Raw genomic sequence first — 26,708 nt, 5'->3', positions numbered from 1 at the left:
CCACGCCCATTAATGCAAACCATGAAATATCACATTTACCGCCAGGCCTGGCTTGCATGCAAAATTTGGTGACTTTTGGAGAACTATCAAATATGGACCAATCACATGAAGGGTGGGTGTGGTTTTTCGCGTCTAGCATCGCCACGGTAACACTTTTGAAAGAGAAAAGTAATGCATGTAGTCGCACGATGGAGACGCACATTTTGGTGTATAACACACCTGGGTGCACGTTACGGTTCGGGCTGAATTAACTGCCGAAGGAATGGCATAAATTGCGCCAAAATTACACAATTAATTCAAAATGGCTGACTTCCTGTTCGGTTTCGGCCATGGCTCCAAGAGACTTTTCTTTAAGTTGTCCCATGATACAGGTGTGTACCGATTTTCGTGCATGTACGTCAAACCGTATTGTGGGGCTTGAGGCACAAAGTTTTCCGGGGGGCGCTGTTGAGCCATTTTGCCACGCCCATTAATGCAAACCATGAAATATCAAATTTATCGCCAGGCCTGGCTTGCATGCCAAATTTGGTGCCTTTTGGGGAACTATCAAATATGGACCAATCAGATGAAGGGGGGGTGGGCTTGTTGGCGTCTAGCGTCGCCACGGTAACACTTTTGAAAGAGAAAAGTAATGCGTGTAGTCGCAGGATGGAGACGCACATTTTTATGTATATCACATCTGGGTTCACGATACGGTTCGGGCTGAATTCATTCTCGAAGGAATGGCATATATTGCTCCAAAATTACGCGATTAATTCAGAATGTTCAAAATGGCCGACTTCCTGTTCGGTTTCGGCCATGGCGCCAAGAGGCTTTTCTTTTAGTTGCGACATGATACAGGTGTGTACCGATTTTCGTTCATGTACGTCAAACCGTATTATGGGGCTTGAGGCGCAAAGTTTTTTCTGTCTGAACCAACCAGATGAAGGGTGGACGCGCTTTTTGGCGTCTAGCGTCGCCACGGTAACGCTTTTGAAAGAGAAAAGTAATGCGTGTGGTCGCAGGATGGAGACGCACATTTTGATGTATAACACACTTGGGTGCTCGTTACGGTTCGGGCTGAATTAACTGCCGAAGTAATGGCATAAATTGCGCCAAAGTGACACGATGAATTCAAAATGGCCGACTTCCTCTTCGGTTTCGGGCATGACGCCAAGAGACTTTTCTTTAAGTTGTCCCATGATACAGGTGTGTACCGATTTTCGTGCATGTACGTCAAACCGTATCGTGGGGCTTGAGGCACAAAGTTTTCTAGGGGGCGCTGTTGAGCCGTTAGGCCACGCCCATTAATGCAAACCATTAAATATCAAATTTTTCGCCAGGCCTGACTTGGGTGCAAAATTTGGTGACTTTTTGGGCATGTTAAGGGGGGCAAAAAGGCCATCACTTTGTCAGAAGAAAAAAAAAAATAATAATAATAAAAATTCCTGCAAATACAATAGGGCCTTCGCACTGCAAGTGCTCGGGCCCTAATAATAATAAAAATTCCTGCAAATACAATAGGGCCTTCGCACTGCAAGTGCTCGGGCCCTAATTAAAGCTGCAAGCAGCGATGAACGGGCCCTCGCACTCACGGCCACCGCCCCCATAAGAATATCAGAAATGACACCACCCACGACTTCCTATGTCAAACCATTCAAATGTTATAGCAGGAAATAGGGACAACCAATCAGAAGAAGGGGCGGTGCTAATTTTCACCAATTATGGTCAAGCACTCTATACCGAGTCCGATGACACCACCCACGACTCTTTATGTCAAACCATTCAAAAGTTATGGCAGAGAATAGTATTCTAGGGGGCGCTGTTGAGCCGTTAGGCCACTCCCATTAATGCAAACCATTAAATATCAAATGTATCACCAGGCCTGGCTTGCATGTAAAATTTGGTGACTTTTGGAGAACTATCAAATATGGACCAATCAGATGAAGGGGACGCGCGCTTTTTCGCATCCAGCGTCGCCACGGTAACACTTTTGAAAGAGAAAAGTAATGCGCGTCGTCGCAGGATCGAGACATACATTTTGATGTATAACACACCTGGGTGCACGTTACAGTTCGGGCCGTATTAACTGCCGAAGTAATGGCATAAATTGCGCCAAAATGACAAGATTAATTCAAAATGGCCGACTTCCTGTTCGGTTTCGGCCATGGCGCCAAGAGACTTTTCTTTAAGTTGCGACATGATACAGGTGTGTACCAATTTTTCGTGCATGTACGCCATTTTTCCAGGCCCATTAATGCAAACCATTAAATATCAAATTTAACTAAATAGATAAAATAATAGATAAAAGAGGCATAATTAAAATGTGTAATTTATCTCCACGATGCCTCTTCAGGTCACCTCACCGTATATTCATGCTTCATCTATATCCTCATCAATATCACCATTTTTAAGAAAAGCTAAGAACTTTGCCCATATATCATCAAATTCAAAGGGCTTTTTCTTGACACAGTAGGTGAGTTTTTCTAGAGCCAGGCATGACGTTAGATGTCTCAGCCAGAGGCCTCAGGTTGGACCATTAACTCTAGGCTATTATTATAAGGCTATTGATCGTCTAACTTGTAGTCAGCATACTGTAGGTCAACCCTTTTTTATCCCTTATTGGACAAAGCACAATTGTCCGGGTAGGAACTCAAAACACACAATTTAGGGCAGATCTCACTTCCCGACCCGAAATAGACATGAACATTTAGATTATTTTTCACCTGTTTTTTCTTACTTGGAGGAAGAAGAAAAGCACAAAAGGATGCCTCATCAACAGGAAATAGAAAGAACATTCTTTTCAACCAGCTACAGTTAAAGGATGAACCACACACATGCAACAACCGCCGTCCAAAAACTTAGAAATATTCCCTTCTGCTTCCACGGTGATGTGGCTGTGTTGTTGTAACGGCTCCCGTCGTAGTTTCATTATTCAATATGACTCTGTTGTTCCTCAAATGAGTCTGTCCTTCAGACGAGACAGAAGATGCCAGTTATGCAGACGGTCTTTCAAACGTGGCCCTGAACACGGTGTGTTAACACTCCACAGAATGTGGTGAGTTGGCCGTGACCACCTCCCAATGGTCTGAGTCATCGGCTCGCGACGCGTCCCCAGGTGCATCCTGGGAGCATTTACACCCGAGCTTAAGGCCGTGCCTTTGTGCCCCGGATCCCTGGGGAGGGATTTCAACTAGATGCAGATCTGTCTCCCTTTACTGCAGCAGCAGATGTAAGATGTGGTGTCACCCCATGTGAGGTTAGCGAACAGCAACACGGCCGACTGTCAGGGGTGAAACACGGACTCCGAGGAGCAAACATAGACACAGAGCTGCCACTAAAGCAAATACATAATACAAATCATTGTAATATTGAAGAATATATTAAACATCCCTCTCAGTTTGGCACAGATTTGCATAGTTCTTCTTCTACAGTGCATAAAATGAGTAGAATATTAAAGGAAAGAGGACTGTTGGAGCGTAAAGGGACCGTCAAAGCGGAATTTCATCTTCAGAGGGTTTGGTTTCCTTGTGCTCCGGACCAAAAATGAAGAAGACCATTCAGACCAGTGGTTCTCAACCTTTTTGGGGTAAAGTCTCTTTTTGACGTCTGTTTTCTTTCTCTTTTCCGGTGGCTCAGTCTGCTACGTTCGGAACAAACTGCCTTTTTTTAATACGAGCCATCATCCTTTACTTTTTTTTTTCTACTTCTTTGTTATAGTGTTTTTAACATTATTGCAATTTCGAGGGCTGGGTATCGATTCAAATGTCAAGAATCGATTTGATTCCGATTCTTAAGATTCAGAATCGATTATCAAGAAGGAAAATAAGAAGGAAGGAAGGAAGGAAGGAAGGAAGGAAGGAAGGAAGGAAGGAAGGAAGGAAGGAAGGAAGGAAGGAAGGAAGGAAGGAAGGAAGGAAGGAAGGAAGGAAGGAAGGAAAGAAGAAAGTAAGGGAGAAAAGAAGGGAAAAAAGAAGGGAGGGAGAAAAGAAGGAAGGAAGGAAGGAAGGAAGGGAGAAAAGAAGGAATGAAGGAAAGAAGGAAGGAAGGAAGGAAGGAAGGAAGGAAGGAAGGAAGGAAGGAAGGAAGGAAGGAAGAAAGAAAAGAAGGAAGTAAGGGAGAAAAGAAGGGAAAAAAGAAGAGAGGGAGAAAAGAAGGAAGGAAGGAAGGAAGGAAGGAAGGAAGGAAGGAAGCAAAAAAGAAGGAAGGAAGGGAGAAAAGAAGGAAGGGAGGAAGGGAGGAAAGAAGGAAGGAAAGAAGGAAGGAAGGGAGAAAAGAAGGAATGAAGGAAAGAAGGGAGGAAAGAAGGAAGGGAGAAAGGAAGGAAGGAAGGAAGGAAGGAAGGAAGGAAGGAAGGAAGGAAGGAAGGAAGGAAGGAAGGAAGGAAGGAAGGAAGGAAGGAAGGAAGGAAGATTCGATCCGATTCGATTCCGATATCGATTGGGTTAGTGTTATTAAAAAAGTTTTTTGAGCTGTTGCCTGAATTATATGACTGTAAAATAACTAGTGAAATAATAATTTCACCATAATTATTGTGAAATAACTAAGAAATAAATATTTAAATTAAATATTAAATATTAAATATTTAAAGTGCAAAAAATTGCAACAGCTCCTGCAGTAAACAAATCATTTTAGCTTGTCTAAACTATTCTGTCACCATCTTTAGACATAAGAATCGATATTTATATACATATATATGTATATATATATATATATATATATATATATATATATATATATATATATATATATATATATATATATATATATATATATATATATATATATATATATATATATATATACATGCAGTACAGACCAAAAGTTTGGACATACCTTCTCATTCAAACAAATGGGGAAGTGTGTCCAAACTTTTGGTCTGTATGTAAATCCTGCTTTGGTTTCCATTTTCGAACGTTGCTTATCTTTTATATTCTCACAGGCTAAAATTCTGTCTATACTTTCACAACTATCTATTGGTGTTTTTAAATTAAAAAAATCTATTGGTGTTACGATTTAATACCCGTTTAGATGTTCCTTAATGGTCAAATAGATCCTGCCAGAGGCAGCATCGTGATATTAATGACCGATCGCCATGGTAACCACGTAGAAAGTTGCTGCAGAAGCAGGAGTTATGCATTCTAACACGGGATATACATCGTCATGGGACATATTTACGCTGAATAGAGGTATTTTCCTGAAACTGACCTAAACTTTGAAGTTTTCATTAAAATAAAACAGGAAAGTTTACTGAAATTGAAAGTTTCAAATGTCAGTTTGTGAGATGATGGGAGTGAGAATGTCGTCCCATTTCCACCTAGTGTCAACTTTTGTCTCGGGTTCTCTTTTTCACTTTTTTCCCTTCTGCCGGCCAGTTTTTCAACAACCCGAATCGAGAAATAATCTCGGTGGCATTTTGGTAAAGCGCTGCTTTCTGATGACCTAGCTGTGGCGCCGTGTTCCTCCCCGGGCCAGGAGCTAAATTACAGCAACCATCACATCCATCACTGGAGAGAAGATTGTCTCCCTTTTGGAAGAAAAGTTGTATTTCTATTCAGTCCTGCAATGACACCTCAAAAGAAAGTCCCTCTATTCCACCTATACGTGGATTTATAATAAAACTGATGTTCTGTTGCACATTTTTCCTTCCTGGATCATCATCATCTTCTTTTAATTCTACTGTCTTTGGGTCAAAATGACCTAATTCTCCTGTTCCTTCTTTCCTCCTGCTCTCTCCTTCCTTTTCCTGTCCTCTTTTCTCCCTTCCTTCCTTCCTTCCTTCCTTCCTTCCTTCCTTCCTTCCTTCCTTCCTTCCTTCCTTCCTTCCTTCCTTCCTTCCTTCCTTCCTTCTTTCCTCCCTTCCTTCCTTCTTTTCTTCCTTCCTTCCTTCCTTCCTTCCTTCCTTCCTTCCTTCCTTCTTTCCTTCCTTCCTTCCTTCCTTCCTTTCTCCCTTCCTTCCTTCCTTCCTTCCTTCCTTCCTTCCTTCCTTCCTTCCTTCCTTCCTTCCTTCCTTCCTTCCTTCCTTCTTTTTTCCCTTCCTTCCTTCTTTTCTCCCTTCTTTCCTTCTTTTTCCCTTCCTTCCTTCCTTCCTTCCTTCCTTCCTTCCTTCCTTCCTTCCTTCCTTCCTTCCTTCCTTCCTTCCTTCCTTCCTTCCTTCCTTCCTTCCTTCTTTTCTCCTTTCCTTCCTTCCTTCCTTCCTTCCTTCCTTCCTTCCTTCCTTCCTTCCTTCCTTCCTTCCTTCCTTCCTTCCTTCCTTCCTTCCTTCCTCCCTTCCTTCCTTCCTTCCTTTCTTCCTTGCTCCCTTCTTTCCTCCCTTCCTTCCTTCTTTTCTCCCTTCCTTCCTTCCTTCCTTCCTTCCTTCCTTCCTTCCTTCCTTCCTTCCTTCCTTCCTTCCTTCCTTCCTTCCTTCTTTTCTACCTTCCTTCCTTCTTTCCTTCCTTCCTTCTTTTCTACCTTCCTTCCTTCCTTCTTTCCTTCCTTCCTTCTTTTCTACCTTCCTTCCTTCCTTCTTTCCTCCCTTCTTTCCTTCATTCCTTCTTTTCTCCCTTCTTTCCTTCCTTTCTTCTTTTCTCCCATCCTTCCTTCTTTTCTTCCTCCCTTCTTTCCTCCCTTCTTCCCTTCCTCCTTCCTTGACCCGAAGACAGCACAAGGGTTAATTCATCCTTTCTCCTCTAGATTTTTCGTCCTCTCATCCTCATTACTTCCATCATCTTTTCTAAATGTTTTACTTCATGTTTAGGTTTTTCTTTCCTAACATTTTCCTTTTATTTGTGAAGTATACTTTATTTCATTCCCCTCATTTTCATGCTTTTTTTATGGAGTTAGATTCCAAATCAATGGATCAAATAGTAGAAGATGAATAATTATCCATCCAGCTATTTTCTTTACACCCGTTTGGGTCCTCGTGCTCGAGGTGAAGTATAATATACAATATAATTATTTCTTTCTCTGACTATTTCCAGTAGAGATGAGGTCAGTGCTGACATAGCTCACTGATCAGAACGGTGGAAAGAAAAGAGGCTGATGGTGTAATGTACTGAAACATGAAGGATATTCATTTTCTACGCTGGAAACTTGAAAACCTTTAAACTGTCGCCAACTTGTTTTATGCAGGTCAAATAAGACATTAAGGGCATATGAAGAGTACATTTTTCTACAGTTCTTGCTCTTTTATTCTCAGAATTTTGTGTCCGCTCCAGCAGGGTGGTGCGTACTCAGTACTGGAGTTGAGGGGGGATGGCATCCCCCCTGGAAATAAAAACGGTCCAAATCATCCCCCCTGTAAAACTGCCATCCCTCCTTTCCATCCCTTATGTCATTTCATCAATGAATGTGGTTTTACTGCTATTTCAACATTTAGAGTTATCACCAGAAAAATAACACCAGAAAAATAACTTATTTGACAATTTTCACCTTTTTCAAGTAAATTTTCACTTGAAATAAGTAGAAAAATCTGCCAGTGGGACAAGATTTATCTTCTTATTACAAGCAAAAAAATCCTGTTCCACTGGCAGATTTTTCTACTTATTTCAAGTGAAAATCTACTTGAAACATGTGAAAATTGTTGTTTTTTTCCAGTGATGAGTCTTGTTTTAAGTGTAATGAGATTTTTTTGAGATTTTTTTTACTAAAATGAGACATTTTAACTAGAAATAAGACAAATATTCCTGTTAAGATTTAGAGTTTTTGCAGTGATCCATGTTACTTATCCTGTGAAGGACAGAGTCATATTGATAAGTTCAGAAAAGTGTTTTTTATTGTTGTGTTTTGATGTATTTGATGTAAGCCCAGTGGATATTTAAAGCTTACAGAAGGCTGCATTTAACTGCTGCTATGTCATTCCTGCAGTATTTCTGCAGCTGTTTTGGTCACTGCTATTATTTGTAATATATTATATTATTTGTAATCAGCACAAATTATCTGTCCCCATATGATCAAATCCACCATCCCCCCTGATTTTTTTTAAAAACTCGAGTACTGTGCGTACTTGTACTTGAGCTCTTGTGAAAAGTCTGCCGGCAATGTCCTTTTTACATTGTCCGATGTGGGGGAGCGTCTCCAGCAAATAACTCTCCTCCGAGGGTCTTAGGGTCAGGTCTAATGTAAACAGAACTAACGCGGGGTGGTGGGTAGTGTTGTTTTTGTCAGCCTGTTTCAATTCTAGTTTTAGTCTAGTCTTTGGGTCGAGCTATCATTTTAGATTTTGTTAGTTTTAGTCACGTTCATTCTCCATTTAGTCGTGTCAAGTTTCAGTCGACTAAAAGTCTGAGCATTTTAGTCTTATTTTAGTCAGAATTGTCCAGGACCATTTTAGTCTAGTTTTAGTCAAAGATTGTATTTAGCCAAACCCATTTTACAATTCAAACAAGGTACTGGCACAGCAAGAGGCACTCTTATTATTGCTCAGGCTTATTATTTATTCTTCCGTATAAACTTCGGCGCGTAACTTGTCCTGCAGCTTTGAGAAAATGTGAAAAAAGTAAAAACGTAGAAACGTGCGCCCTAATCGGGAATCGAGTGGTATGACTTTTATTAGCGATTGGTGCTTACGTTTTTGCGCAACGTGCGAAAACGTGCGCTTTTTGGGCCATCGGGAATGCATTGGGAGAACTTTGGGGCCTCACCACTCGCACACCGTTACTCAAAGAATTCTGAACCGATTTAGAAAGTTGTAGGCCCTGAATTTAACTACAGTCCTATGAATTTTCAGAGCGATCGCACAAATAGTTTTCGCACAAAGTGCAAAAACATTTCCAAATTTCCAAACTAGCGGGGAGATTATCCCATGTATGTGTGTGGCGCGGAATGTCACACTGTGGATGGGAGGAGGTAAAAAAAAAGCCAAAATTCACCTTTTTTCCAAGTCACCTAGATTTCTCATACCTGCACGTAGAAATGCCATTCAAACTTCAAAACGGAGGAAAACTTCTCTTCTCTCTCCAAACCCCAAACTGTTTTTTCCTAAGATGTAAACTTTTCAAGATATGAGCACACAAGCGAGGACTGGAAATCACTTTTTTCGTCAAGTCTAGAGTGCGGATGTCGGTTGGTAGAGTTTGAGAAGCAGTAAAAAATAACCCAAATTTTTATTTGTAACTCGAGGCTCACGGCCAATCCGTAATTAGGGCCCGAGCACTGACAGTGCAAAGGCCCTATTGTATCTGTAGGAATTTTTCTTTATTTTTCCGACGAAAGGAGGGCCTTTTTCCCCCTAAACATGCCCCAAAAGTCACCAAATTTTGCACCAAGCCAGGCCTGGTGATAAATGTGATATTTACTGGTTTTCATTAATGTGCGTGGTCTAATGGCTCAACAGCGCCCCCTAGAAAACTTTGTGCCTCAAGCCCCACGATACAGTTTGACGTACATGCACGAAAATCGGTACACACCTGTATCAGTACACAACTTAAAGAAAAGTCTCTTGGCGACATGGCCGAAACCGAACAGGAAGTCGGCCATTTTGAATTAATCGTGTAATTTTGGCGCAATTTATGCCATTCCTTCGGCAGTTAATGTGGCCCGAACCGTAACGTGCACCCAGGTGTGTTATACATCAAAATGTGCGTCTCCATCTTGCAACGACATGCATTACTTTTCTCAGTCAAAAGCGTTACCGTGGCGACGATAGACGCCAAAAAGTGCACCCCCCCTTCATCTGATTGGTCCATATTTGATAGTTCCTACTTTCTGCCATAACTTTTGAATGGTTTGATATAAAGACTCGTGGGTGGTGTCATCTGACTCGGTTTTGAGTCCTTGACCATAATTGGTGCAAATTAGCCCCGCCGCTTCTCCTGATTGGTCGATATTTGATAGACCATATTTTCTGCCATCCGCTAAATGTCCAGGCCTGAAGAATCTACATGCAAGATGGAGGGCCCGTTCATCGCTGCTTGCAGCTTTAATTATTATTATTTTAGAATGTGCTTTAACTTCATGGAGCCATAAACATGATGCCAAAAACAACATTTACAGTATTGATATTGAAGGAAAAAAACCTCTTATTCTGCAGTGATGTTGATTATTTGGATGTAAACAATGGAACTGAAGAAAGTCAAACCTTCTGACATTGCAAATGCATGAAAAAGGAAATTATTTCAAAGCAGCAGCCTCCATAGAAGCTTTTTGTGTCGGGATGGAAGTCCAACACTCACACAGACACAGAGGATGGATATATTAGACGGAGACACAAGCGGAGACGGAGAGACGGAGTGAGGGCAGGCCGATCTGACTTCAGAGAGATGATTTCAACCTATACTCATCTCAGTCTCCGTGATTATGGTCGTCGGTAAAAATGGCAAATAATAGTGGCAATGTGCTGTGAAATGAAGCCCATTTGTGTGTGTTTGTGTGTGATTGTGAGGAGGAGACGGGGCGGGGGGTTTGCAGGTAATAAGAGAAGATGAGAGTGGGCCGAGGTGGGAGAGGTGTGTGGGGATGATGAACCGCTGAGACATTACGGCGGCGGGGGGGGGGGGCGTGATGGCTGATCGACAGGTCATCAGTGTGTCGGAGATAAAGCTACGGTCTACGACAGTGGTCGGCAACTGGCGGCCCGCGGGCCAAAATTGGCCCGTCTCCAATAATATCTGGCCCGCCAGATGACATTGAAAATTTGATAAATAATTTTTTTTTTATATATATATTTTTTTTTTTTTATTATTTACTATCACAAAAACAACAATTTCATAGAGAATTCAAAGCCTTTATTTAGAAAAGATAAAATAAAATAAAAGTAGGATCTTCATGATTCCGGACGCACACAATTCTGTATAGTTCCCTGCAGTGGCGAAACAACTCAGCACTGGGCCCCGATGCAAGATCATTAAACCGGGCCCTGCCCATCACAATGCAAAACAGACACGCTGTGATTGACGCAATCTCACAGCAGATGCATCACCATTCAAATGACAACGGGCACTACTGACAGCTTTAACTCTTAACACAACTACAGCGCAGATAGATATGTTTAAAAAAAAAAACCCATATATATAGCACATATAACCAACAGCATAACGCACACAGTGCGCCGGTGTGCGACAGAACACCGGCAGTGGCAACAGCTGAGAATAAACCCACACAGCGCACAGATTGAAATTTGGTGGCACGGCGGCACACCACAAATGAAAACATCATAAACACGCATAAACACAAACAAACTAGTGATACACTATCACTATAACAAATATTAATAATAATGGGTCATTACTTACAATTACAGTTTGACTTTCCGGGCCTTCCGCTTGGCAAAGTCATTAATTAATTCCTGACAACAGTTCAACTCTCAAGCCTGAATTATGGTTCCGCGGCGTAGGGTACGCGGCGACGCGCGCCGTACGGTGCGCGTCGCCGCGTACCCTAACATTGATGTAAAAAAAAAAAAAAAAAGTCTGCACGTCCCCAGGTCCTGCGCGTGCGGGCCCTGGACACGTGCGGGCCCCTATGCAGTCGCATTGTCTGCATATATGGTAGTTTCGCCACTGGTTCCCTGTCACCTGTAGCATAGGGCGCCTTAATTAGAGGTGCACACCAATATTCAGGAGTAACGTAGGCACAGACTCCCGGCAAAACTCCTGGAGCTGTTGAAATGGTAAGACGTATTTGTTGTGGTTTAAACTGTGAAAAATACAACTGATAACTTACCTTGAGTTTTGCTGTTGGTCTTTTAAATGGTAAAACGTCCATTATATGTGTAAAAATACGTCGGAAAATCCGCCTTGTTTGCATATCCTCTCACTCGCTCCGTGTGCATGTACTGACTGTCCCCTGTGCTACTGTTCATAGGTGCGTCATGGGTTTTTCATGTGTTTGTGGTTCTGTGTATTTTAAAGAAGGACTGCATTTGTTAGTAGCTTGACAGAAAATAATATTATTATCACCAAGTTAGTAATAAGTGGTTTCATGACGCAGCCACAGAGTAGCGCTAAAGCAGTAATAACACACTAATAACAGTCTGTAGCAAATTCAAGTTACTTTATTTAAACTAATGACTTTCTTAAATTACTTTTTGTACAAGATATAATAGTATAATAATACTAGTAGCCTATAGATAAGGGGAAAAAAGTTTTGTTTAGTAGAAAAAAAAACATGCTTCGCCTGATTGATGTGATGTTCTGGCCCACCATTCAGTTGCCCCGAAAAAATTTGGCCCGAGGCCAAACTTACTTGCCGACCCCTGGTCTACGACAGTGTCTCCCAACCTGGGGTCCGGGCCCCCCTGGGGGGCGCCAGAGATCTCTGGGGGGGCGGGAAACTTTGTCTGCTTTGAAATTATGCAGTTGTAAAAATTATATTAGCGAATGAGTCATTCATAAGACATTGTTAGGAATAATTCATGAATGTCTTGAATATTTTTTGTGTTTTTTATACACTGGTGACAAACACAGGAAATAATTTCATTCCTATTATTATATCATTACTCAACATTTAATCTACTCCGGCAGGTTGTTAAAGGAAAAATTTAAAAAATGTTGGTCTCATATTAAAAGAGACATTTTTCAGAAATATTTTTATGTCCTTTTGTGCGTATTTTATACATTGGTGACATTGGAGAAAAACAAAGTCATATGTATACAGAGTAAACCAAAGAGAAATGTATCAGAAAAACATAATTCATGTTAATTTTTTCAATTAAAGACTATTTTGGTGCTAGTACATACAGGTCAGGGGGCCTGGCTGGTCTTAGACACAAGTAGGGGGGAACAAGGAAAAAAGGTTGGGAACCACTGGTCTACGATCTTGAGTTTAAAAAAAAAAAGAAAAAAAGGCACCTACTCCCCACATAAACTCCCTCCCCCCTGTGCTCTGCCTCACATGAAGCTCCCGCCTCTGGTACGGGAGCCAGCAGGACCAAAAACAAGCGGCGCCGGATTTAAATCACTATTGGAAAACAAATACAACGCAGAGCCTTGTGTGTTGGTGTTTGTTCGTGTCTGCGTGAGAAAAACAAGAAAACACCAAGATACAACAATGGAATCACAGGTAAGATACCATGTTACTCGTTCAAATGTCCACAGCTGCTAAGCTAAGCTCAATATGTCCTTGGTGTTGCCGTACTTTGGGAGGTGGGGAGTAGGCGAGGACTATCCAATCACTGACATTCAAGAAGATTGACCAATAGGCACCGTTCGGGCCGAATGGCGCCTATTGGTTGACTTCTTTGCAGGATTACAGCAGATAGAAGAAATATTTTCTTTTGGTTCTTTTTGCTAATCATATTTCATAGGTAACACTATTGGGCCATAACAACCGTATAAATGATTTTGATAAAAAATTTACAATATGTAAAATCGTAGACCCTAGCTTTAACCACTAAAGCCACGGCCTCCACACATGTTCTCTCTCTCAGACTGATAGCAGCTTCTCATTGTATGTGTGTGTGTGTGTGTGTGTGTGTGTGTGTGTGTGTGTGTGTGTGTGGCTACAGTTTCACCCCCCAACAGAATGCATATAGTCCATATATATAATTAAAGCACTATTCTACTCTCCCGTTGGCCGGTAATGAGCTGGGAAACCTCCGGCTGAACCCGTGACCCTGCACAGGATTCAGCAGGTCTAGAGAATGGAGGGAAGTTCTCTCTGTGTGCAGGAGAAAGGAGGAGAGTCTCACTTGCATGAATAAACCTGATTGAAGGAGCTGAGCCGAGAAGTCGGTCTACGTTTCTACTTCACCTTCGGTCACGAGCTCTGGGTGGAGACGGAAAGAACGAGGTCGAGATACGAGTGCTGAAAATGAGCTTCCTCTGCAGGACGTCTGGGCTCAGAGTCATCCATCCATCCATCCATCCATCCATCCATCCATCCATCCATCCATCCATCCATCCATCCATCCATCCATCCATCCATCCATCCATCCATCCATCCATCCATCTATACATCCATCCTTCTATCCATTCCACACTGTAGATCATGGCATTTTACTGCACAGGTTAGAGCATGTTGTTGGGATTAAAGGGACAGCTCTATGTTGGTTTAAATCATACCTATCTGACAGGTTCCAGTTTGTTCATGTACATGAGGTTTCTTCAGAACAGTCAAGGGTCTGTTATGGTGTTCCGCAGGGTTCAGTGCTAGGGCCAATCTTGTTCAGTTTATACATGCAGCCGTTGGGAAGTATAATCCAGAATCACGGCATACACTTTCATTGTTATGCTGATGATACGCAGCTCTATTTGTCTATGAAGCCGGATGAAACAGAACCGTTAGTTAAACTTCAGGCATGTTTAAGGGACATCAAGGACTAGATGTCCAGAAATGTCTTGCTTCTAAATTCAGATAAAACAGAGGTTATCATTCTTGGTCCAGAGCGCTTAGGAAGGGACTAGATGGTGTTGCGATGGCTTCCAGTGCAACTGTGAGAAACCTTGCTGTTGTTTTCGATCAGGATTTGTCGTTTAAACCATATGTCAATCAGGTTTGTAAAATAGCATTTTTCCATCTCCGTAATTTTGCAAAGATTAGGAAAATCCTCTCGCAGAGTGATGCAGAAAAACTAGTTCAAGCGTTTGTATCTTCTAGACTAGATTACTGTAATGTGTTATTAGCAGGATGTCCAAGTAATTTGCTGAATAGGCTCCAGCTGATCCAGAATGCAGCAGCGCGAGTGCTGACAGGAATCAGCAGGAGAGACCACGTCTCTCCAGTGTTAGCGTCGCTCCATTGGCTACCTGTAAAATTCAGAATTCAATTTAAAATTTTATTACTTTTGTATAAAGCCCAAAACGGCTTAGCTCCGCAGTATTTACAAGACCTGATAGGGCCTTATGTTCCTGGCAGAGCTCGCCGTTCTCGGAGTGCAGGTTTACTCATAGTTCCTAGAGTATCCAAATGTAGATTTGGAGGGCGGGCGTTCTGCTATCAGGCACCACTACTATGGAACCAACTTCCAATCTGGGTTAAGGAGGCTGACACCATCTCCACCTTTAAAACTAAACTTAAAACCTTTCTGTTTAGTAAAGCCTATAGTTAGTGTTTAGTAAACCTCTAGCTGGTGTTGGTAAATCTCTAGGTAGTGTAAGCTCTAGTGTGGTAGAGTCGCTCCTGTAGTTTCTTGTCCTTGCCCCCCCTTCTCCTCTCTTTTTTCTCTTTTGTACATGGTGCAGCATCCTCTGCCGTTGGCGAAGAGAATCTCTGAATGTACAACACCAGAACCTGCAGCGTGGGAGTGAGAGGGGCAGGGTAACGGCCCGGTCAGGCGGGGGAGAGGTTTGTCCATCAAGATTCCTCTCCCCGACCCTGCCCCTTTTCAACCTTTCCCCGACCCTGAACCCCAACCTGGGGCTTGATGATTGGGCCGGAGCTTCAGGAGCTGCATGCTGGCCTGCGGTCCCCACCCCTGGTCATCCCGTTGCTGCTTCCACCTGCCTGCTGTGCTGCTGCCGTCCCCGACCCCCCAGTCTGGCCCTCGGCAGGAGGGTCTCCCCTTATGATCCAGGTCCTGGTCCAGGTTTCTTCCCTCCTAAAGGTGAGTTTTTCCTTGTCACTGTTTGGCTTAAGGTTTTTCTCCCACTAGGGGAGTTTTTACCTGCCATTGTTTATGTAATAACTGCTCGAGAGTTTATGTTCTCGGTCTCTGGAAACCGTCTAGAGACAACTTTTGTTGTATTAGACGCTATATAAATAAAATTGAATTGAATTGAATTGAATCCATGTATCCTCCATCCATCCATCCATCCATCCATCCATCCATTCATTCATTCATTCATTCATTCATTCATTCATTCATTCATTCATTCATTCATCCATCCATCCATCCATCCATCCATCCATCCATTCATTCATTCATTCATTCATTCATTCATTCATTCATTCATCCATCCATCCATCCATCCATCCATTTGTGTCAGGGTTCAATGATAAAAATGTAAGAAAGAATGTAAAGAAATGTTGTGACTGTTGTGTTTTTGCATTACATGATGGGTAAAAGTATGCAAAAAACCTTTTATAGAAGAAAGTTAAGTATTATTTAGTATTTTTTGCTGTATTTAGGCAAAATCAGTATGAACTAGTAATGTGGCGTTTTGGAAATGCACTCATTCACTTTTTACCCTCTTGTAAGTTGTAAGTTGTCGTCACAAGACTTAACGGTAACCTGCTCTAAACAGCGTTAAGTTCACACAAATCACCATGGGGATCTATCCAGGTTAAAAAAAAAGAGTCACCTTCATGAGACTGGAAATTCTGAATTTAGACCCAACAAGATTAATAAAACGCTTCATTGGGACTTGTTTATTCCGGAGACGGCTCCAATGGCCTTTAAAAAACACAAAACAAAAGAGCTCAAAGCGTGAGCTCGCTGCCAAGTGAACAGAGGGAAGCGAACGTCACACGGCCCGTTAGCTTACCAAAGAGCAGTTTTCCTCATCAAACAAGTCAAAGAACACCAGACAACAAGATGCTGACTCTTCTCAAAAGCAGCGAGACACAAAAAGACCTTCAGTGGAGCTTTGACTACAGACGGAATGTTATATCAGACAAACCTCGTCTGATGCTCTGCACTCGTCTCAGAGCTTCAAACTACACACAAACTCCTCGTGATGAGAAAAGCACGGGGATGGGTCGATAGGAAAGCTCTTACTTTATCATTTGATATTAATATTATTCTTTAATAGTGTTTTATCTTCTGTGTGAGGGACAGGAGGGGAAGGTTATTTCTACGTCTGCCGAGACCCGCCATTGCTGAAAATAAAAGAAACGCCGCAAATAAAAATAAATGCTGCTCCAAATAAAATAAATGCTTTGCAAATAAAATAAACGCTGCAAATAAAATAAACGCTTTGTAAATAAAATAAACGCTGCAAACAGAAACAAATGCCGCTGCAAATAAAAGAAACGCTTAGCAAATAAAAACAAACACTGCTGCAAATAAAATAAACGCTGCAAATAAAATGAAATGCTGCTACAAATTAAATAAACGCTTTGCAAATAAAATAAACGCTGCAAATAAAAACAAACGCCGACGCAAATAAAAGAAACGCTGCAAATATAATAAACGCTGCTGGAAATAAAAAAAAGACGCAAATAAAAAAGCCACAACGGAAGTGAATTACCGGGGACTATTTTTGCTGATGCACCGGTGTTTTTATGTGAGAGGAGAAGAAGAAGACAAAGAGAAGTGAAAAGGAAGAAATAAGAAGAGCGAGGAATAAGAAGAACAACGAACGAGAAAATAAGAGAAAAGGTTAGTGTTCAACGTTGCTACGTGTAATTTTTAATTAGGCCATAAAAACACCGGTGCATCGGCAAAAATAGTCCCCGGTAATTCACTTCCGTTGTGGCTTTTTTATTTGCATCATTTTTTTATTTTATTTGCAGCAGAGTTTGTTTTATTTGCAGCGGGGTTTCTTTTTGTTTGCAGCATTTATTTTATTTGCTAAGCGTTTCTTTAATTTGCAGCAGAGTTTGATTCTGTTTGCAGCGTTACAGCAATGGCGGGTCTCGGCCACCGTATATTTCCCTCTAACTCCCCTGTCCACCTGAACCAAAGAGGCTTTGTGGGTGAGAGGAGAGACAGAACAGTTGAGTAGTTTACTGGCAATCAATATCAGCGTATTCCACTAAGTTTTACTCTACGAACGGACGGGCAGACCTGAGATGTGGCTTTTGCACATGCTTATGTCTTCAAGTGTCGTCTAGATTTCCTCCAGACGCCGGCGGGCCTCATTAAAAGACCCGGCAGACCACTGAAGACAACTAAAGTGGATAATCACACACCTTCATTCCCCCGGAGCATTCTTGACTCCTGCTGATGTCGGCGAGAGATTATCCTCGTATGATTTAAGAGAAATGGTTCACGTCAAAATACAAACCGAGTGTAAAGGAAGCAACGTCCAAGGATCAACCAGCTCTGTTTATATATGTACATATGGGTATTTAAATGTGTTTTTGTGGATGTTTATACTGTATATGTATATATACACATATATATGTATGTATATATGGGTGTATGTTCCCTGGGGTGCTGGACTTGTATGTTTCTTGGTGTACATATGTATTTGGAAACGTGTATTTACAGTATACATATATGAACTAGGCCTGTTTTGAAATAAACAATTTTTCCGATTCGAAATCGATTCTCATATTAATTCCTAAAAATCGATTTGTATGTCTAAAGATCGATTTTTTTCTTTTTTTTTCTTTCATCATTTCATTACAACTTTTGGTATTTTTTTGTTTTTGCCCAAAAAAAGAATGTTTTGTTGGACACAAGAATAACTGGTGCCATGTTTTTGCATTTAAATATGTTTAAAGGTATGAAAATATTAAAGTTTTCAGTTATTATTGCATAAATTGTTTATATTTCTTTGCTTTATATACTGTCTTGGGGTTAAATTTGCATAAAATGATAAAAACCAAATTCTCAAAAATGGGAAAAAATAAAACGGATTTCTTCCATCTCTGTTTGCTGCCCTGGATCTGTTCTTTAAAAAAAATAATAAAAAAAAAAATCGATCTTTAGACATACGAATCGATTTTTAGGAATTAATATGAGAATCGATTTAGAATCAGAAAATCGATTTTTTCAACACAGACCTAATCAGCTCACATGCAGATAAAAGTTAGAAAACTGAGGCAACTGAAGGAGGAAGATTTGGTGACGTCACCCAAAGGATTTCCATTGGGGCGGTAAAGATGAGAAAATGTTGGTTATATTCACAAACGTGTCTGTGTCCGAACACTTTTGAGCCCCTTGAAAAAAGTGGAGGCAAATTTTCCTCCATTGGCGGTGCTTCCTAAATGGTGCATCTTTATAAAAACCTCTTAAATTAAAGCTTAAAGTCTTCAAAAGGAAGAAAAAAAACAGCATTCAATCATGTGCTGCACGCTGCAAATCTCCGAGCTGCTGCAGCTGGTTATCTGCAGAGGTGTTTGATGACGGGCTTTCGCTCATCCCCGGCTCCTGGTGCATTTATTATAGATGGATGGATGGATGGATGGATGGATGGATGGATGAATAGATGCATGATGGAAAGATGGGATCCTGGTGCATTTATTCAGGAATGTTCCTCCTTTCTTCACATACCCCCCCACGATGAGTCCATCTGTCCATGCTTCTGTGTGGGTGTCCAGTATCTGTCCATGGATGGATGGATGGATGGATGGATGGATGGATGGATCTGTCCATCTGTCCAGGTTTCTGTGTGGGTGTCCAGTATGGATCCATGTTTCTGTGTGGGTGTCCAGTATGGATCCATGTTTCTGTGTGGGTGTCCAGTATGGGTCCATGTTTCTGTGTGGGTGTCCAGTATGGATCCATGTTTCTGTGTGGGTGTCCAGTATGGGTCCACGTTTCTGTGTGGGTGTCCATTATGGGTCCATGTTTCTGTGTGGGTGTCCAGTATGGGTCCATGTTTCTGTGTGGGTGTCCAGTATGGGTCCATGTTTCTGTGTGGGTGTCCAGTATGGGTCCATGTTTCTGTGTGGGTGTCCAGTATGGGTCCATGTTTCTGTGTGGGTGTCCAGTATGGGTCCATGTTTCTGTGTGGGTGTCCAGTATGGGTCCATGTTTCTGTGTGGGTGTCCAGTATGGGTCCATGTTTCTGTGTGGGTGTCCAGTATGGGTCCATGTTTCTGTGTGGGTGTCTAGTTCCTGGTCCAGGTAGAGTCAAAGCTGTCTGACCTCCCGCTCAAAAAAATGTGATTTTTATTGGACTGAACTGGACTAAATTTAACCGTTTTTTGCATTAAGCTTGTTTACTTTCGGTGGAACGTGTCCTGCATGGAAATTACCTTTCTTTGTAAGTTACTGCTGTACAAATCAAGTGAATTCAATTCTTCCGTTTTCTTCTGCTTATCTGAGGTCGGGTCGCGGGGGCAGAATGGGTGGATACATGGACGGATGGATGGATGCATGGATGGATGGATCCATCCATGCATCCATCCATCCATCCATCCATCCATCCATCCATCCATCCATCCATCCATCCATCCATCCATCCATCCATCCATCCATGCATCCATCCATCCATCCATCCATCCATCCATCCATCCATCCATCCATCCATCCATCCATGCATCCATCCATCCATGCATGATCACTGGGTGCAGGAGATGGAGCATGCTACCCTGCTAGATAGAAATCTAAGTCCTGTAATTTGCCGTTTCACGGCATCCTTGGATCTGAGGATGAGAGGATGAGAGGCTCCTCGTCTTGTTATCAGTAAATCCCACCTGGTTCCTCCATCCTGTGTTTATGTACAGCAGCTATAGCGCTGACCTCACACATACACTTTTACTTACTTTCCTGTTGGATGTTTTGAAAACATGATCGTCCACTTCCTAGTAAAGATGTCAGAGCATCTTCAGATTGTTTGCATGATAGAGATCAAGGACAGCAATGTTGCTGCTGTATATTTTTTTATTTTTTTACATCAAGGTGTAATGTCCAAGGAAATGGAAATGAAGGAACATTAAGGGAAGATTTGCAATCATTAGTTCGAATCTTGTTACTCAACTTGGTTTAGCTCGTGCCCGTCTTTCAACTGATTCTGGTGCCAAATTTTTAAACTGTAAAAACTTAACTGTCATCAAATCATTCTTCCTTCTTTCTAAAACAATAAATTTTCCCAGGAATCACAGTGAAGAATGTTAACAACCTCTTTGTGGCAAGGTGGGGGAGCCACTCAGCGGATTGGACACAGGTGTGTCCAATCAACCTCTCCACCCTGCCTGCCTTCTTAAAGGGAACCCTGCATATTAAGACATGTAGTCCCTAATTAGCCACAATTGTTCTCTTATACTAAAATATGTTGTTAGAAACACATAAAATAATCTAATTGCTTTAAAAATCTACAATGTTTATTACATATTTTGACCTGCGGGAGGCGCCATGTTTTACCTGCGCAATGTATTCTGGGGGCGATGACGTACGACGGTGGCTCTGGGAAGATAAGCCCCGTTAGTTTAACTGGGACAGGTATCTAAAACATAGTTGAGCAGCTCTCTCCCGGCCGTGGAGGCTGACGAGGGAGCCCATAAGACGTCTCGGTTCAGGCAAACTGGATCAAAGTTCTGTGATGCACGGGAGATCTGCAAAAATGATCAATGTTGTGCGCATCTTACCAGTGCATTAGGCTCCTGCGTAGACGGCGTAGCCTACGGCGTAGACGGCGTAGCCTACGGCGTAGACGGCGTAGGCTACGGCGTAGCCTGCGTAGGCTACGCCGTAGCCTGCGTAGCCGGGGCTCTACAGCCCGCAGCGCTCCGCCACCCGCTCTCCGCTCTCCGCTCTCCGCTCTCGCTGCCGCCGCCGGGATGGAGACGCCGGTGGGCAATATGCACGTTTGAGTGGGCATAGCCCCCCCCCTCCCCCCTAAAACCGGCCTCGGTGCTGGGTGATGACAGACCAGAGGCTGAGGGGACTGGCCCGGGACTTTGACGAAACGGGAGGCGCAGACTTCGCTTCAAATAGGCAAGAACATCTTTATTTAATTTAATGACACCAGATCTGGCTGGGGTTTTTATTGTATCATCGGCTATCGGCTAGTTGAAACGTGTGGTCTGTTAGTCTATCTGAGTTTTATGGTGTTTTTATAGTTCATGCTGTATGGGGCTGCACTTTTTTTTATTTTTTTTTTACTTTTTTGTAGGTCCGCCGTCACCTTAATGTTTAGCTGTGTTTTGATCTGTGTTTCTGGTGCGCCGTCACCTGTTTAGCTGTGTTTTCATCTGTTTCTGGGTGTCAGAACAGTGGACGGGGGTTAGCAGGTGCCACCGTCTGACGTCACTACCCAGAACGTAAGAAACAATGGCGACCTACATGTTAAATTATATTTTCAAATTTCATAAAAACGAAGACATCAACAAGGTTTTTTATATCACATTGTTATAATTGATACCAACATTTATCTTTTAAGACCTACATGTCTTAATATGCAGGGTTCCTTTTAAGGAGCAGCTGCACTCCAGAGAGGGGTTCTGCTGCGCGAGAAGGTTCTGCTGCGCGAGAAGGTTCTGCTGCGCGAGAAGGTTCTGCTGCGCACGTGTGTCTTGGGTGGAGAAGGGCTAAAATAAAAGAGATTCCGCACTGAAACTCCGTGTCCTCTCTGTCCTGTCGGTCGGGCCCCGTAGCACTCACCCTGCTACACTCTTTAATTGACGGGTTGATTTCTAATTCTGCTACTTTCGCCATTAGGGCTGCAATGATTCCTCGAGGAACTTTTTTTTACAAAAATTAAAAAAAAATTATCAAGGAATCTCCTAGGCCTCGAAGCCTTGTTTAAATAAAAAATACATTTAAACTTTAAAATTCCTGATCCACAGCCAAGCATTTCTGTTTAAAACTGGTTGGTTCTGAATGTGAAGTTGCAAAATTTAAAACCAGAATATTTTTTTTATTTTTGATACTTTGATACTATTTTATTTGAATGTCTCAGGAAATGTTAAGTTTAAAATGATTGTATTTTTATTGAAAAATTCAACAGTTTACTAATTTGCATAATTTGTAAATTATTCTCGTAAAAGAAACAAATTGGTTGTTTTTATTAAGTGATCTGCTTTTTTTCTATTGTATATTTATAAATTGGCTTTAATTGAGGAAAAATAAGTTTTATCCGATTAATCGATGGAATATTTCATAGAATAATCCAGAAGTTTCAACTGGTTTTGTCCCAGTCCCACCATTATAACCAAGAAGCAACTCGGGGACCAACTGCTTTTGGGGATGTTTGTTTTATTTTGCACCTTGATTTTAAATAAAAGTATGGGCCTATATAGGCTATTTAGTAGCATCAGTGTATATTTTTATTTGCACCTTTTGCTATAAAAAAAACAAAACAGTCAATGAAAAATGAATAGGAAGCCAAGAGGGTTTATAATATTACAAAGTTCACGCTCCCTCATTTGACATCATTTGGATGGGTAAATTATTCACAAAAATGAATAGTAAATGGAAAATAAATTGAGTCTAAATAAATATATATTTTTTAAATTATTGTTTTCCATTTACAATTTCACGGACCACCTGCAATACCGCCAGGGACCACCAGAGGGCCGCGGACCACCGGTTGACAATCCCTGGAATAATCGATCACCAAAATATTGGATAGCTGCAGCCCTACTCGCTATTATTATTATTATTTGTGCTCAACCAAGACACAACCGTCTACACCGAACTGTTGCGAGGGAAAAGCCCTCACACATCTGAGGGATTTCTGGGGTCAGAGGTCACAGTTTCACAGTTAACTCACGTCCTCTCTCCAATAACTCCTCTCTCTGACTGTTGTGTGACCTGTAGAGGTGAAAAAGTTGTTTCCATTGCAGTCTTGCAAAATATCATTTTTTTTCAATTTGCTAGAAATACCACCTCATGCAAGCGTGTAAAAGTTGTTGCTAAGATGACTTGTTTCCGTTAGCCCCATTTGCTTTTTGTAATTCAAATTTGTGCAGTTTCAAAGGCGAACAAAAGCTCCTGTCAACTTTTTCCCCATTTTTGCTTCAGCGCCTAGAAAGATGGACGACTTTTGGCACAGATTACTTTTGTAATACTGTATTTGACTCGGTCTTTGTACGTTTTGACCGTATAGAAACGTAATTCTTGCCATTGTAAGAATGAGATGTACCTGCTGGATCTACTGCCCTTACTTTTTAACAACTTGTGCTGTCTTTGGGTCATGGAAGGAGGAAGAGAGGAAGGGAGGAAGGAAGGAAGGAAGGAAGGAAGGAAGGAAGGAAGGAAGGAAGGAAGGAAGGAAGGAAGGAAGGAAGGAAGGAAGGAAGGAAGGAAGGAAGGAAGGAAGGAAGGAAGGGAGAAAACAAGGAAGGAAGGAAGGAAGGAAGGAAGGAAGGAAGGAAGGAAAGGGAAGGAAGGAAGGAAGGAAGGGAGGAAGGGAGAAAAGAGGAAGGGAAGAAGGAAGGAGAGAGCAGGAGGAAAGAAGGAAGGAAGGGAGAAAAGAAGGAAGGAAGGAAGGAAGGAAGGAAGGAAGGAAGGAAGGAGGAAGGGAAGAAGGAAGGAAGGAAGGAAGGAAGGAAGGAAGGAAGGAAGGAAGGAAGGAAGGAAGGAAGGAAGGAGAATTATTCTCATAATTCTCATTTTGACCCGAAGACAGCACAAGGGTTAACAACTTGTGCTTTTTATTATTTTACCTCTTTTCTTATCATTTTATTTGTAATTTTTTTTTCTTGATGACGGTAGGTCTTACAATTTTATTTTGTGCATGCATGCCTACTCCGGCACAAAAATATAAACAAAAAATAAATAAATAAAAATAGATAAACTGGGGGGAAAAGAAACAAAAAAAAGGTGAGTGAATAAAAATATGGAAAATAACATCAGTAAGTAACAATAGGGGCATCAAAGCTCGAATACCTACAGATACATAAGATACATAAAGCAAATGACAGCAATAAAACAGCATTCAGCTACAATGAAGTTCTCTAAACCAGAGAATAATGGGAACCAAAATTCTTGAAAAAAGATGCCACGGTTATATTTTTCCAAGGTTAGTTTTTCTAATGGTAGAAATGCTGTGAGTTGATCTATGAAAGTCTTATAAGATGGAGCGGAATCGTTCTTCCAAAATAAAAGTATAGATTTCTTTGCAAAGTAAGTGATCAAAATTAATATTTTTTGTTATCTAGTTGTAAATAATGTGTCATTTAATAAATATAAACTACTGCTTAAATCAAAATTTTTGTCCAGGACTGATTGTGTATTTTATTTGTAATTTAATGTTTAATTGTGTCTTGCCACTTTTAATGCTGATGTAAAGCACTTTGAATTACCTTGTGCATCAGGAGGTTGCACACACGGTGCAAGAACCAAATGTATAATTGGCTCTTGATTCCCTCCCAATATTTGTTTTCATTTTAATTATTATTCTTATATTTTTCCCACTTTATGTCGTTTCCAGTTCGGGACTATTAAAACCACCACTGGTCTTAGCCCAGGGGTCGGCAACCCAAAATGTTGAAAGAGCCATATTGGACCAAAAACACAAAAAACAAATATGTCTGGAGCCGCAAAACATGAAAAGTCTTGTATCAGCCTTAGAATGAAGACAACACATGCTGCATGTAGCTATATTAGTTAGAACTGGGGGAAGATTTGTTTTTCATTATGCACTTCGAGAAAAAAGTTGAAATGTCGAGAAAAAAGTAAAAATTTCGAGAAAAAAGTCAAAATGTCAAGAAAAAAGTCAAAATTTCGAGAAAAGTCGAAATGTTGAGAAAAAAGTCGAAATTTCGAGAAAAAAGTCGAAATGTTGACAAAAAACTCGAAATGTCGAGAAAAAAGTCAAAATTTTGAGAAAAAAGTCAAAATTTCAAGAAAAATGCTGAAATGTTGAGATTAAAAAGGAAAGGAAAAAGGAAGAAAAAAAGAGAAAAAAAGGAAAAAAAGAAGAAAAAAGAAAAAAAGAAGAAAATTAAAGCTGCAAACAGCGATGAACGGGCCCTCCAGCCTTGTGCACGTTCAGGCTGCAGTGGAAGCTTGTATGACTTGATGTGGATTCTTCAGGCCTGGACATTTAGTGGATGAAACCAGCCACGACTCTCTATGTCAAACCATTCAAAAGTTATGGCAGAAAGTAGGAACTATCAGATATCGACAAAGCAGAAGAAGGGGCGGGGCTAATTCAGGCCAATGAAGGTCAAGGACTCAATACAGAGTCAGATCACACCACCCACGACTCTTTACGTCAAACTTTATGCGTATCCATCCATACATACTTATTCTCATTTGGGTCACAGGTATGGAAGCACATTTTTTTTCAAAAGGCGTGAATTCCAGAAACAGAGTCATAGATTTTGATTGCACATGCATAAACGTTATTTTGTGGTCTTTTACCGGCAGCAAAGACAAGTTCAACAGTTTGAGCCTCCACTGGCTGTAAACTGTCATTAATGGAGTTGTGTAGACCTGGATGACAAGTTGGTGATGACCAGAGGTGTCAAAAGTATTCACCTTCATTACTCAGGTAGAAGTATAGATACTAGAGTTTGAAAATTGTCACAAGGCGTGGTGTTGAGGACCCAAACGCAAGGAGAGAGAGGGAGGCTGGAGGCAGGAGTTCTCAAAAAACAGAAGGATTTATTCCACAAGAAAGTCAAACTAAAATGCTGCAGAGCAGGATCAAAAACAACTCACGTATACAGGGATCGAAAACCAGGAGTACATGGAGGGAACAAACAGTACGGACCGACAGGCAACAAAGGAATGACAAGACCAGATATACACAGGGGATAACGAGACACGACGAGACATAGGTGCAGACACAATCAGGGCAAAGGGGAAACAGGAGGGACAGAACTAAAACTCAAACTGGGGGGAAGTGTCAAACCCTGACAGTACCCCCCCCTCAAGGGACAGATCCCAGATGTCCCAACAGTCCACACCCAGGGCGGGCAGAGGGGGCCCAGGCCCCACACGGCCAAAGTTCTGGAGGCCGTCCTCGGGACTGAGCAGACCAGCGAGAGCGTTCCGGGGGCCGTCCTCGAGGCCGGGCAGACCGGCGAGAGAGTTCCGGAGGACGCCGACGGGGCCGGGCCAACCGGAGAGTCATTTTGGGGGCCCAACACCAGAACCAGACTCGGGGCCAGGCACACCGGCCAGAGGGCCGTTTTCGGGGCTGGGCAGATCCATCCGGGACCGCCTCAGGAACCGAGATGGGCGGCGGGACCGCCTCAGGAACCGAGATGGGCGGCGGGACCGCCTCAGGAACAGAGGCAGACAGGATGCGGGGAGCCGGAACAGGGGCAGACAGGATGCGGGGCGCCGGAACAGGGGCAGACAG

Source organism: Cololabis saira, chromosome 8 (genome assembly GCF_033807715.1).
Source record: "Cololabis saira isolate AMF1-May2022 chromosome 8, fColSai1.1, whole genome shotgun sequence".
NCBI lineage: Eukaryota > Metazoa > Chordata > Actinopteri > Beloniformes > Belonidae > Cololabis > Cololabis saira.
This window is presented reverse-complemented; position numbering follows the sequence as displayed.